The sequence below is a fragment of the Sapajus apella genome, unplaced genomic scaffold (genome assembly GCF_009761245.1).
Source record: "Sapajus apella isolate SASKATOON/1434 unplaced genomic scaffold, GSC_monkey_1.0 scaffold115, whole genome shotgun sequence".
In the NCBI taxonomy this organism is placed as follows: Eukaryota; Metazoa; Chordata; class Mammalia; order Primates; family Cebidae; genus Sapajus; species Sapajus apella.
In genome coordinates, this window is record NW_022437055.1 from 2176101 (window position 1) to 2191834 (window position 15734).

Below are 15734 nucleotides of genomic sequence, written 5' to 3' on the forward strand. Positions count from 1 at the left end.
ATATTGATTCTGACTCAGGAGAAGCACTTCTCGAGGAGAATGAGCAAAGACAAAAGAATAGCTAGGATTTTAATAGAATAAAAATAGGCAGTCATTCTTGTCAGAGGGATTTGAGAAAAGTCATAAAATGTGGCATGTTTGAGGAATGGTGGGAATGGAATACGTAAGAAGAACAACTCATTCTAGTTTGCCAGGGATTTCCCAGGTTTTGGCAATGAAAGTGCTGCATCCTGGAAAACTTCTCAGTCCTGTGCAAGCAGGGATGATTGGTCACCCTAAATATTCATGGGACATTGGGCATATGCAACATAGGGAGTACAAAAAAATGAAGGAAAAACCAAGAGTCAGTGAAGGCAATCTGCAGAAAATGAGGTTGAAGACAGGACATAAAAGTACCGAATGTCAGGCTAAGAAGTCATGACTTGCTATTTTTTTAAACTTAAAATCATGTTTAATAATTAACATTTCAATATTTTAACTTACGAATGACTCAGACATTCTATTAATATTACTTAACATAACATGGCTTGAATATTTTATTTATTTTATTTATATATTTTTATTGCAAACACATTCTTTTTTTTTTTTTTTTTTTACTTGTTTTTACAGGCAGTTGACAATAAAACAGAGGTTTTGGATAGGGGAGTAGTGTAATCAAAACATAAGACTACTCTGGCAAAAATGTCCAGGGCAGATGAAAGGCATAAAAATCTACTTTGGAGCCTATTTTTAAAATCCTTGCAAAAGACATACAGAAGACTTTTTTTATAGTGAAATATACTTCCTTTTATTATTATTATTATTATTAATTATTATTATACTTTAAGTTCTTGGGTACATGTGCAGATCTTGCAGGATTTTTACACAGGTATACACATGTCATGGTGGTTTGCTGCCTCCATTCCCCCAGTCACCTACAACAGATATTTCTCCTAATGTTATCCCTCCCCAATCTTCCCACCCCCTGTTATTCCCCCCAGCCCCCCACCCCCAATAGACCCCAGTGTGTGATGTTTCTTTCTCTGTGTCCATGTGTTCTCATTGTTCAACACCCACTTATGAGTGAGAACATGTGGTGTTTGGTTTTCTGTTCTTGTGTGAGTTTGCTGAGAATGATGATTTCCAGATTCATCCATGTCCCTGCAAAGGACATGAACTCATCCCTTTTTATGGCTGCACAGTATTCCATGGTGTATATGTGCCACATTTTCTTTATCCATTATATCAGTGATGGGCATTTGGGTTGGTTCCAAGTCTTTGCTATTGTAAACAGTGCCACAATGAACATACGTGTGCATGTGTCTTTATAATAGAATGATTTACAATCCTTTGGATATATACCCAGTAATGGTATTGCTGGGAAAAATGGTATTTCTATTTCTAGATCCTTGAGGAATTGCCACACTGTCTCCCACAATGGTTGAACTAATTTACACTCCCACCAACCGTGTAAAAATGTTCCTATTTCTCCACATCCTCTCCAGCATCTGTTGTCTCCAGATTTTTTAATGATTGCCATTCTAACTGGCATGAGATGGTATCTCAATGTGGTTTTGATTTACATTTCTCTAATGACCAGTGATGATGAGCAGTTTTTCCTGTTTGTTGGCTGCATGAATGTCTTCTTTGGAAAAGTGTCTGTTCATGTCCTTTGCCCACTTTTCGATGGGGTTATTATTTTTTTGTGTGTAAATTTGTTTTAGCTCTTGACACACAGAAGACTTTGACGAGGAAAACTATAATGGGTATGGAGCAGAGAAGCCATATTGAAAAGACAGTGCAGTGGCAAAAATCGCTGAACCTTACTGACTGACATGGGAAACTGTAGAAAGGAGGGATGATGACGATGGTTTATTGGGAAAATTGAGATACCATTGGCAGGAATAGGGAAGTAGCAATGACAGTTTTAAATGGAATGGTGACAAGTATATTTTAATTTAATTTCCAACAATCTGGGGTTGGGAAGCCAAATAAACATGTGACTCATGAGCTAAAGAAGATGTCTGACCTCTAGCTATAAGCTTTGGGAGACATGAGTATAAGAATTAGATTCAGATGTAAGTCTAATTATATCTGAGAGGTCAGATATGACCATCTATGGAAAGAGTAAAGTTACAGAAATTAGTAAGAAATATATGGTGGTCATTAGAATTTGTGACAAGTACTCCAGTTCTCACCTCTTTCCAGGTACATGACAGCATTGCCATGTGATTGCTTTTGCCAACTAAATGTCAATAAAAGTGACTTATTCACATCCAGGCAAAAGCTTCAAGGGGCCATATAGAATTCCCTGTGCTTCTTTTGTCCTGCATCAGCAATCATTAAAGCAGGTGTCAAGAAGAATCTCTCAATCAGTCTGGGTTCTTGGGTGACTTCCATGAGAGGAGATGAATGTCTGATTAATATGTAGCATGAGCAATAATTAAACCTTTGTTCTTTCAAGCCCCTCAAACTTTAGGGGTTTTTATTGCTACAGAGCAAGCTGGCTTTATCTTGAATGCCACTGAAAGCTTAGAAATACATACATTTAGAAGTTAGAAGAAAGAGGAAACTGACAAGGGACTGTTTCATGAGGATAGAGCAGAAGAGCCATGCTGAAAAAAGAGTGCAGTAGCAAAAATCACTGAACCCTTGTGGTTTTTCAGTAAAGTATACAATTTACAGTAAAAGAATAAGCAGAGGTGAGAGGTACATAAAGCAAAAATGAATCTTAGAAGACAAAAGAAGAAAAATTCAAGTGAAGGTATTAACTAGTGTTAGATGAAATGAATCAAAGACTGAAAAATAACATTGGATTTGGTCATTAGTAGTACATTGGGTTACTTTCAGTTGTGTGTTAGAAACAGAAGCAAGGGTCTGAGAAGTTAACAGGGAGTGTGTAAATGGAGCTAATTAATAAGGATAACCATTTTTAGAAACTTGGTAAAGAGAGAAAATTCTTTAAGCATTGTCCTGCCTTCCTTTGGATAAGCATGATTTCTTCTCTCTCTTTCCATCTCTGCTTACTCTCCTTCCTCCCTATTCTCCTGGTTCTCTCCTTCTTCTAGATCACCCTCTTCTCTCTCCTGCCTTCTCTATGCCACTGTGTCTTTCTGCCTCTTCTTCCCTATGATGGCATCATAACTCTCACAGCTGAACAGAGGGGACCTAGTTCAGCCTGTGGTCCAATACAGGAGACCACTATATTTTATTGTTGATCAGGCTGAAATTAAACGTTGCATCACTGAAGCAGTGAGCTCACTAATTCATGGAACTCCCTATTGTCAGATAAATCTAGCTATCTAGACAGAAATCTTGTCTCCTACTCAGCTGAACTTGGCCTCCCTTTAACTTTTTCCCAGTCCTAATTCTACCCTCCCTATACCATATCAGAAATGTTAATCTCTTTTATACCTTGTACTTGGCATTCATGCTCTCTTTTCTCTTTGCCCATTCCTCATCCTCATCTCTTCATTATCTCAGTGATGACCTTCAACTATTAAGAAAATATTAATTTTATCATTAATATCCCCAGTTTTATTAAGTGATTGAATAAATGGGCCTTACTTCTAAAAATATACATAATTTAGATCTAGATATATAGATACACCTTTATGCAGAACACTAAATTTGTAACATTGCAAACAACTTAGGTTAAAGTGTACTTTAAACTATTTTGTATGTGTGTGTGTGCACGGTGAGTCATATAAAGAAGTGTTATCCTTTCTTTGAAAAGAGAAGAATTTTAAGTTTACAAGGAAAGAGTTAGATTGAGAATTTTTAAATCATCATCTTCTTTTTTCACAAACAAAACCATTAAAGTTGTTAAATGTTTTTTTGTTTTTACTTATATATGTCCACCGACTTATACGTGGGAATTGGGTCAGTTATGCTCAGTGGTAAAGCTTCTTATACCTAATTTAGGTCACTTCTAGAATAATAAATTCATGTAACTCAATTAAGAGAGTAAAGGAGCTTGGTGGACATCACTCAACCCTGCGCTCTCTTTTTGTTGTTGTTGTTTTTGTTTATTCTTTTAACCCTGCACTCTCTTGAACTTTCCTCTGTATTTCTGTCAAACACTGAATCCTTAGCTTGAATAGGCTATTCTGGTGCTCTTATGAGGGCTTATTGTCAAGAATATAGAGATGATGGGAAATAAGTTCCAACACTTAAACAAACTGTTTATAAAGCTCTTCTCTGACTGAATATTGTTCCCAACTTTAGAGAGTAAAGATAGGTGTCAAAAATGCAACTACTGAATTCCTAGGCTCCCTTACACCTTAAAAAGAGGCAACAAGCTTGACTATGGTGAAATCTTGGCTGTATTTCTTCTTCCAGAAACAACAGTCTTGTGTTTGCATATCTTTATGATTTTCACAGCATTTTCCCACACGTTATCTTGTTGGAATTTCACAACTCTATGAAGTAAGAAAGGCAGGTAGTTTTCTTTATTCTGTAGATTATGAAACTGCTTCTCCCTTGGGCCACATAGCAAGTAAATGGTTAAGCCAAAACTAAAATGTCCTTACTCTGTACTCTTTCCTATGATTCACACTGGTCCTTTGAATAGTAATTGAGTTACATGATAGTATGATAGTATAGTTATGCTGGGCAAGGATTGCATGTGATTCCACAGAAAGCAAGAACCTAAGGTGGCAGAGAGCTGCCCTTGGCACATCTCTGACTCCTCTTCATGGTCACATCTTTTTCTAAGTTCCTTGAGTTTTATGACTAGGTCTTCGGTTTCTGCTGTATCTCTTACCTTCTTGTGCCAAACAAACTGTTCTCTAAAAACAGCAGATGCTCAAGACCAGAAGTCCAACTGGAAGCAAAATAATTTTGATTTTGTTACCTAGGCAAAGACAAGGGAACTGTTCTGTTTAGAGTTTGAGTTACTTGCATCTAACAGCTTCTAACATCATTCTGGGTCAAGTAAATGCCTTGACAAGTGTAGAAATTTCTTTGAAGAACTCGACTTCACCAAAACCCCTCATTATCGACATGGAATCAGGTATAGCCACGCAAACAAATCTCAATTTTAAAATGCCCATGTTTGTTGCAACCTCAAAACCCTTGTGTTACCCATTCATTATCAATAGCAATGTTTGCATCTGGATGGTGGCAGGAGTTTGGGCCCATCCTCGTCACACCAATCTAATTCTGTGGCCACACTGTAGTCAGCCATTTTACATGCGAGCGCCAAGTAATCTTCAAACTCACTTGCTCTCATGTGCTAGCTAAAGAGATCCTGATGTTTGCCAGTGGTGTATTAGTACTATTCCTGCGTTTTAGGTTCATTATGCTCTCCTATTTCCATAGTGCTGTGACTGTTCTGAAGATCTACTCTGTAGAGGGCAGACTCGAGGCCTTTTCTACCTGTGGCTCCCGCTTGACTGTGGTCATCATTTACTATGGGACAACAATCTGCATGTACATGCATCCATACTCCCACTCTTCTCAAGATGAGGATAAGATCATTTCAGTGTTACATGGAGCAGTAACACCCATGCTGAACCCACTTATTTACACTCCAAGGAACAAGGATATAAAACATGCCCTAATGAAGGTGGTCAAAGGAAGCATACAGGTCTGATGAGCTTAGGTGTCTTGCTCAGCATTCTTTTCAATGAATCACCAATCCTTTCATGTCTTACAATTTTCCACAAAGTAGAGTTGAATCAAAGATGAACCTATCTCAGACCCCGTCAAATAGGGGTCTGTTGTTTTCAAAAGACTTTCTCCATGACAGCTTCATCTTTAAGGATACTCCAGGCATGGATCTTGAAAATAGTTCTCCAGTATACTATTTATTTAGGAATTTATTCCTCACTGATTGTAATAATAACCAAGGAGAAGCAGGTGCTAGATCTTGGGACAGAACTTACAGATAATAAAATGATTTGCAAATACACACACACACACAACACACACACAGACACACACAAACATTTTATACTCCTAGGCCTTTAATTCATTACCCTTTGAGGTATTCATACTCTACATAGTCCTAAAAGAGAAACAGAGATGAATGTCAGAGGAATAGACAGTCCAGCCTCTCTGATGCCACATAAAAAGGAATTGGTCACTTATACATAAACAGTATACCTCAACATACCTAGCTCCTGCTTATAAACTATCCCTTCTCCAAGAAGTTTAATGGGAATAGCACTGAATACATAAATTACTTTGGGCAGTATGGCCATTTTCATGACATTGATTCTTCCTATCCATGAGCATGGAATGTTTTTTCCATTTGTTTGTGTCCACGCTGATTTCCTTGAACAGTGGTTTGTAGTTCTCCTTGAAGAGGTCCTTCACATCTCTGATTAGCTGTATTTCTAGGTATTTTATTCTCTTTGTAGCAATTGTGAATGAAAGTTCATTCATGATTTGGCTCTCTGCTTGTCTGTTGTTGGTGTATAGGAAAGCTTGTGATTTTTGTACATTGATTTTGTATCCTGAGACTTTGCTGAAGTTGCTTATCTGCTTTAAAAGTTTTTGGGCTGAGACTGTGGGGTTTTCTGTGTATAGGATCATGCCAAATGCCCATCAGTGATAGACTGGATAAAGAAAATATAGTGTATATATACACTACAGAATACTATGCAACCATAACCATAAATGAGAATATGTCCTTTGCAGGGACGTGGATGGAGGTGGAAGCCATTATCCTCAGCAAAGTAACACAGGAACAGAAAACCAACACCACATGTTCTTGCTTATAAGTGGGAGCTGAACAATGAGAATACATGGACACAGGGAGGGGAATAACACACACTGGGGCCTGTTGGTGGGGGTGGCGGCAAGGGAAGAGAGGGCATCAGGAAAAATAGCTAATTAATGCTAGTTTTACTACCTAGTTGGTAGGTCACAGACAAGCTCTGAAGCAGCTAAATAGCCACAGTGTTTGCCTAATGAAAGAAGAAAGATATGGCAGGAAAGTTTACTCTCCACATCTTCCCCAATTTACCATTTATTCTTGCTATGTCTGCTGCAACAAGTTTCTAATTTCACATCCTAGAGCCAGATCAGAATGACTTTGGGTTATCGCTTTGTTTTGCCTACCTTAGCACCTCCCTATCTGCTTACAGAAATAAAGGTCCAGAAAGTAAAGGGAGAGCCTTTTGTCTTCCAGGAGCTTATACTCTGAAAAGGACCAGATGAGTCTTGAAAAACTAAGACTAGGAGAATAAGAGATTTAGTAAGTCTTACATGTGCATATGCCACCTAATCAAGGCAGCTTCTATGCTACTGCCAAATTAGCTTTCTCCAATGCCCTTCCCTCCTAGGCAGTTGGCCTTGCCTACCCACTGCTGGCTGAATTAAATAGGTAGGGGTGTGGCACTGGTTCCTAAGAAGGTAGAGCTATAATACATACAGTATATATTTCTATGTCAAAAGCAACAAGGACACCAAGTTGGTGAGTCAAAGCAACATCCACAAGGAAAAGTGGAATTTCAAACATATGGGAGAATACATATACATACAAAGACATGGCAAGTCCAGAGTACTAGAGACAGGGATTGATGTAAGGGTCTCCAAAGCAAAGTGGATCAGGTCACAGGAACAGAGGCTATGGAGTTAAGAAGTGTGAAGTGGGTTGACTTAAAAGGGCAGGTTGTTGTAGACTCCTGGATTTCAAACTTTATAAATCACTTAGGGAATCTTGATAAAATGCAGAATGTGATTAAAGAGGCTGGGTGGGGAAGCTGAGATTCTGCATTCCTAACATGTTCCCAGATGATTCCAGTGCTGCTAACATGTGGACCATGCTTTCGAATATCAAGAGTATGGGGAGTCCCATCTAGAAAACACTAATATGATAAGGTAAGCATGAAGACTTTATTCAACTAATAGTTTACCGGTGATAGGGGAGAGAAAGGCTTATGGACATAAAATCACATACAAGTACACATTTAGATATTTTATTTTATAAGTCAAATGCCTTTCTATAACACTGAGAATAAAGTTTTTCACAGAGGACACATTTCCACTGTGGACATTATTCAAGACCCTACAGTGTACATGACAATGACTCAGTGTTGCTTGTCTTTTTTTTTTTTTTTTTTTTTTTTTTTTTTTTTTTTTTTTTTTTTGAGACGGAGTTTCACTCTTGTTACCCAGGCTGGAGTGCAATGGTGCGATCTCGGCTCACCGCAACCTCCGCCTCCTGGGTTCAGGCAATTCTCCTGCCTCAACCTCCCAAGTAGCTGGGATTACAGGCATGCACCACCATGCCCAGCTAATGTTTTGTATTCTTAGTAGAGACAGGGTTTCACCATGTTGACCAGGATGGTCTCGATCTCTTGACCTCGTGATCCACCCACCTCGGCCTCCCAAAGTGCTGGGATTACAGGCTTGAGCCAATGCGCCCGGCGTGTTGCTTGTCTTAATCTTTAATGATGTTGTTTACTAAATGACATCTATACTGGGACTTCCCCAGAGGATAGTGAGGCATTTGCTACATGGACAGGGACTTGAAAGCCATATTTTTGGCATTAATCTAAAAAGGACAAAGCAGTGGCCCATTAACTTAACATCATAAATCTAGAAAAATGTACTCACTCTTGAAGCCAACATTACTATTTTTAAATCATATAAGAAGCTCTGTTTTCTTCAACTAAACACTCTTTCTTATAATAACAAATATTTGTATAAAACAGAAATTTACAAATTATTTTCACGTATGTTGTCATATTTCATATTTACAACAAACCTATCAGTTAGATAGGCCAAATATTAGCCTCATTTTCAGAAGAGAAAAAATGACTCAGAGATATCAAATGATTCACTAAAGAGCACAACTTACAGTTGGGTGTTATGATTAAATTGAGGATCATTTCCATCATACATCTAAGATTGTGTCTTAAATTGTTGTAAGGTAAACTCTTGATTGTCCTTCCTTTTGCTGGTGTGTTCAAGCATTCTCATCAAACAAGGAAAGAAATTCATGTTGGTCAAGGAGTTAAATACTATACCATAAAACCTAGGAGCTGTATGAGAAGTGTATTACTTGTTTGACTCCACCTACCACGTGGTCATCGAGTATGGGAATACTGCCTTTGTTGTTAATTTCTGTGTCATTTCCAGTCTTTGATCTTTGAAATACTTATCTCCCATGGCAGGAGTTACTTTGCCTACCTGTCTTCATACTAAACTCCACCTCAATTCCAGTCATGAACTTGGGAAAGGGGTATATAGAAAACTCTATGTACTTTTGTGATTTCAATTTCAGGACATTCAACTTCTATCCCATATTTGACCCTGTGTCCCAACTGACCTCCATTACCTTTTTTCCAATTAGTTCTTTGGTTCCTGGTCAACTGCCCAGTCCAGAACCTCTAGTACTCAGAAGCAACCTTACTCTTGCCAACAGCATTCTCACCATCTTTCCAGAGATTTGAATCCTACCTGACCTGTAGTAGAGCTTTCTGCTGTCAAAATTCCTGAATTATGACTGCCTGCCTGGACTGCTGAGTACTGCATCCCACACACACTGGATTTTTTATCACGATGCCCCGTCAATATGTCTGGATAAGCTTTCAATTTTACTGAATCCCCAATTCTGACTGCTGGTCTGCATCCTCTGTTTGTTTATTTTGATAATGTTTGCCTAAATTATGCCTTTTCTACCAGAGCTTATATCATAGTCTGGATTTAAGGCAGAGCAATTAAGTGCAGTTGTTGTGGTAAGAATGCAATTCCAGGGGGTAAGAATGAGGGACATGGGTAATAAATCAAGGCAATAGGGAAAGACAATTTGAGGATGCATTACTGAGCTGACCTCAGCTGAGACTGATTGCTTAATCCCATTGAATTTTTTAAAACGTTGGAGCAACTCAATTTCATTCATGAGTAGAAACAAGGAGGATGAATTTATCTGCCATCACTTATCTCCCAATGGACAAAGTTTCATGCATTCACCCAGTGCTTCATGATTCCAGGTTGTACATCTATAGGCATTGTAGCAGCATTAAGTGTAGTCCTACAGTTAAATTCACCAGCAATCCTATCCTGAGACGCATACAACGAGGGCATAAGGTGAGGTATTATCAGGGTACACTTACATAAAGTATGTTGAAACCCACACAGCCAATTGCTATAATGACCATTGAAAATAGCACATAGGTAAAGCTGAGATTTGCAAACAGGTACCTAAGACATCCCAGCACCTGAAGATGGTCTTTTGTCCTTCTGCCAGATCCACCCAAATGCCTAAGTATTCTAAATCTTTTCCTTTTGTTGCCTCTATCTGACATCTTTAATGAGCCCATGTCTAGACATATCAAATATCCGTATGTCATGGGGATGGCTGGTTAAAATGACAATAAGAAAAACCATTTGGAAAAATATTTCAACAGAGGGGAAAAGCACTATGAGAAAAGAAAGTTGGAACCAGAACTCAGGCTCTGCCTACTGAGGTAGACTCACCTATTTGGACGGATACCACTTTTTTATCAAGCAGGTACCTGGCCCATTTTATAAGCCTGGATGACTACCAGGACATGGAGAACTGTAGAAAACAGTTTTGCAATGACAATTATATAACCTGGTGCTAGTAAAGTTTTTACTAGCTCATGTTGAAATGAAAAGAAAAGAAGTTGAAGTAATGAATTGTTCATAGTTTAATTCAATCATAAAGAGTATTCTAAGGTAATTCAATGAAGCACTATTTGCAGTATCAAAAGGTTGGAAATAATGGAGATGTCTATTAATAAGTGACTGTTTAAACAAATTTGATATATCCATAAATAAACTACTATACAGCTGTAAAAAGAATTAGAAAGCTCTTAATGCACTAACATGAAATGCTTTTCAAGATACCCTTTTTAGAAAAAAAAAATGTGAACAGAATGCCACACACATACATACACCCTTCCACACAAATAGACTTATTTGCATGTTTATACATAGAATATGTCTGGAATAATGCCCAAGGAACAAATAACTGGCTGCCTATAGAAAGGGAAACTGGATGATGAAGGGGCAGGATAAGAGGGAGCCTTTTTATTGTTGTTTTTTTTAAATTGATACATAATATTTGTATGTATTTATGGAGTACATGTGATATTTTGGACATGTATAGAATGTGTAAGGATCAAGTCAAGGTCTTTAGGGTATCCATTACTTCTAGTATTTATCATGACTATGTGTTGGGAATATTTCAAGTCCTCTCTTATTATTGTTTTGTACATTTTCAATTTTGATTAGGGATTGTTCTTTGCTTCTAATTTGTTGCCTAATTTTTGCCTTAAAATAGTATTTTAAATGAAATCATAGGGTTAATACATTGTAGATAGTTGATTATTTCATTTTTAATTCTGTATATATTTACATAGCAAAATAAAAAGTTGGTGTATTAGTCTTTTCTCACACTGCTGATAAAGACATACCAAATACTGGGTAATAAATAAAGGAAAGAGGTTTAATTGACTCAAAGTTCCATGTGGCTGGGGAGACCTCACAATCATGGCAGAAGATGAAGGAGGAGCAAAGGCATGTTTTACATGGTGGCAGGCAAAGAGAGCATGTGCAGGGAACTTCCCTTCATAAAAGAGTTAGATCTCATGAGAACAGCATGGGAAAGACCCACCCCATGATTCAACTACCTCCCACTGGATCCCTCCCACAACACATGGAAATCATGGGAGCTATAATTCAAGATGAGATTTAGATAGGGACACAGCTGAACTATATCAGTTTTAAACTCATTTAAAAAAAAAAGTACACATATGTAAAATCCAAAATGTTGGAACCACTGCTTTAAGGTTCCTTCTGTGGAATTGTCTGTCTATTTACTGTTACCCTCTGACCTTGTGTCCCAGTTCTAAACCAGTGTCTCTGCCTTAGACACCTGCTTAGTAGCCCACTCTCTCAAGGAATCAGACCTCGCTATGCTTTTGTCACTCAATGTTCTTCACCGTCACCACCACCTATGGATTAGCACCCTATCCCTGAAACGAGAAACTGTCACTGGGGCCATTCTACCTGCTGCTGGACCTCCCTACTGGACACAACTTGATTTATTTGCTGGAGTGGAATGCTAAGAGCAGATTGTGTCCCTGCCAAATTCATGTTAAAACCCTAATTTCCAATGGGATGGTATTTGGAGATGGAGCCTTGGAAGGTAATTAGGTTTAGGTGGGGTCATGTGGTGACGTCTCTGTGATGGGATTAATGACCTTATACAAAGAGAAAGAGACATGAGATTTCTGTGTGTGTGTGTGTGTGTGTGTGTGTGTGTGTGTGTATCCACCAAGGAATGGCCAAGAGAAGACACAATCAGGAATAAGGCCTTTACCAGAACACAACCATGATGGCACTTATATCTTGAACTTCCAGGTTCCAGCACTACAAGAAATAAATTTCTGTTGTTTAAGACACCCAGTCAAGAATATGTTTTATAACAGCCTGAGTTAAGATGGTTTACTTGCTTTTTATTTTTAAGGAAGTAGGACTTTCTTTTTTTGTATGTCTTTTCCTACCCAGGTTTATTGAGGTATAACTGACAAATAAAAATGTACATATTAGGGTGTACAAGATGACGTTTTGATATACAGCTAGTGCTCGACTTACGACCACGATTGGTTCCGACAGACTGGTCGTAACACGATTTGGTTGTAAGTTGAGTAGGCTATATGTACAGTACTGTGAAATGATGTTATAAAAATCTTTGTCATATTTTATCATAATTTTCATTATTGTTATATATCATAATTTTCTTTGTTCATTTTATGCCATTTGTATCATCTCTACACCATTTTGTTTCTTATTTTTACATTCGTCAGGTTTAAGTAAAACACTGCATTACCAGTACAACTGGTTTAATATTTGCAAAACATACAAAATTACAAAATACAGGTGCATACAAAAATACAAAATACAGGTGTAAAAAATACCATAGGAAACATTTTCCCAATTGCAAAACATATCAAAATATATAAACATGTACGAAACATTTTATTGGCCGCTGGTGCTTGGCTGCGGATCGTTGATGTCGTCATCTGAGGCAGCAGTTGGGGTTACTGGAGTTGGTTTTTTCATAAACATGGTGAGCTTTGTCTGAATTATATGTTTCTTTTTTTCTTCATAAATTTCATGATATGGACAAAACACATCGTGCGCCATCCGTTCAATCCTTGCAAATCGTTCGATGTTTGGGTCCATTGCTTCGAAATGTATAAGAAGTTTATTGGCAGGGGTTTGATGAAAAACATCCAAGACACAAAACACAAATTGCTGTACCGAGTCTGGGATAACAGTTGAAATGGTGCATGCGGAGATGGTAGTGCTGCCGGAAGCTGGTCCACACTGTTGTACGCCCAGCTGGGCAATGTTTGCACTGCTAGACGTGGAGCAGTCGTGTCTAGTGATTGTGGTCATAAAGTCAAATGGTCATAAGTTGCATAGGTCGTAAGTCGATCAATACCTGTATATGTATACTGTGAGATGTTACCACATCAAGCTAATTAACATATCCATCACTTTCTATGGTTACTTTTTTTGTGGTGAGAGTGCTTGAAATCTACTCCCTTGGCAAAATTTAAGTATGCAATACAATGTTATTAACTATAGTTACCATGATGTACATTAGACCCCCCAAAATTATTCATTTCACAACTGAAGGTTTGTACCCTTTGACCAACAACTCCTCTTTTCCCCCACGCCTTAGCTCCTGGTAACCACCATTCTACCCTCCATTTCTATCACTTCAACTATTTTCTAGATTACACATATAAGTGAGATCATTCAGTATTTGCCTTTCTGTGTCTGGCTTAGTTCACTTAGCATAATGTTCTTCAGGTTCATCCATGTTGTCACAAATGGCAGGATTTCCTTCTTTTTGAAGGCTGAATAATACTCATAATACTCCATTATGTAAAGCTATATATACATATAAATACAGATATATAACTGTGTGTATGTGTATATATATATATATATATATGCATATATATGTGTATATATAGATACACACAAACATCACATTTTTGTTTTCCATTAGTCTGTCGATGGACACTTAGGTTGTTTCTATATCTTGACTACTGTGAATAATGCTGCAATATGCATGGGAATGCAAATAATTCTTCAGATAATAATTTTATTTCCTTTGGATATATACTGAGTAGTGGAATTGCTGGATCATATAGTATTTATATTTTGAGTTTTTATAGGAACTCCATCCTATTTTCCATAATGGCTGTGCCAACTTACATACTCACTAATTGTGTACAAGAGTTCCCTTTTCTCCACATCCTTGCCAATATTTCTTATCTTTTGGCTTTTAGGTAATAGCTATTCTAGCAGGTGTCAGGTGATATCTCATTGTTATTTTGAATTGTATTTCTTTGATAATTAGTGATTTTGAGCACCTTTTCATATACCTCTTGTCTATTTGTTATCTTCTTTGGAAAACTTTCTATTCAGACCTTTTGCCCATTTTTAAATTGGGTTGTTTCCTTGCTATTGATTTGTATGAGTTCCTTACATAGTTTGAATACTAACCCTTTTGGATATATGTCTTACTAATATTTTCTCCAATTCTGTAGGATGCTTCTTTATTTTATTCATCAACAAAATTTTTTCTTTTACAACTTTTATTTTAGATTCGGAGGTACATGTGCAGATTTGTTACAAAGGTATATTGCATGATGCTGAGGTTTGGGGTTTAACTGAACCCATCACCCAGGTAGGGAGCATAGTTCCCAACAGGTATTTTTTTCAACCCTTGCCTCCCCTCTTTTCTCCCACCTCTAATAGCTCCCTGTGTCTGTTGTTCCCATCTTTATGTCCATGTGTATCCAATGTTTAGCTCCCACTTCTAAATGAGAACATGCAGAATCTGGTTTTTTGTTTCTGTGTCAATTCACTTAGAATAATCGCCTCCAGTTGCATCTATGTTGCTGTAAAGAACATGATTTCATGTTTTCTATGGCTATATAGTATTCCATTGTGTATATGTACTACATTTTCTTTATCCAACCTATCATTGATGAATGCCTTGGTTCTTTGTCTTTACTGTTGTAAATAGTGCTGTGATAAGCATATGGGTGCATATGTCCTTTTGATAGAACATTTTATTTTCCTTTGGGTATATATTAGTCTATTTTCACTTCACTATAAGGAACTACCTGAGGCTAGGTAATTTATAAAGGAAAGAGGTTTAATTAACTCACAGTTATACGTGGCTGGGGAATCCTCTGGAAACTTACAATCATGGTGGAAGGTGAAGGAGAAACAAGCACCTTCTTCACAAGGTGGCAGAAGAGAGAGTGTGCAGGGGAAACTGCCACTTGTAAACCAACAGATCTCATGAGAACTCCCTCACTATCATGAGAACAGATGGGGGAAACTGCCCCCATGATCCAGTCACCTCCCACCGGGTCCCTCCGTCGACATGCAGGAATTTCACTTTGAGATGAGGTTTGGGTGTGGTCACAGGACCAAACCATATCAGGGTATATACCCAGTACCATTACTGGGTGCTGGTAATGGGATTGCTTGGTCAAATGATAGTTCACCACTTAGTTCTTTGATAAATCTCCACACTGCTCTCCACAGTGGCTGAACTAGTTTACATTTCCACCAACAGTGTATAAGTGCCCCCTTTTCTCCAAAGCCTTGCCAACATGTTATTTTTTTTACTTTTAAATAGTAACCATTCTAACTGGCATGAGTTGGTATCTCATTATGGTTTTGATGTGAATTTCACTGATGATCAGTGATGATGAGCATTTTTCCATACATTTGAT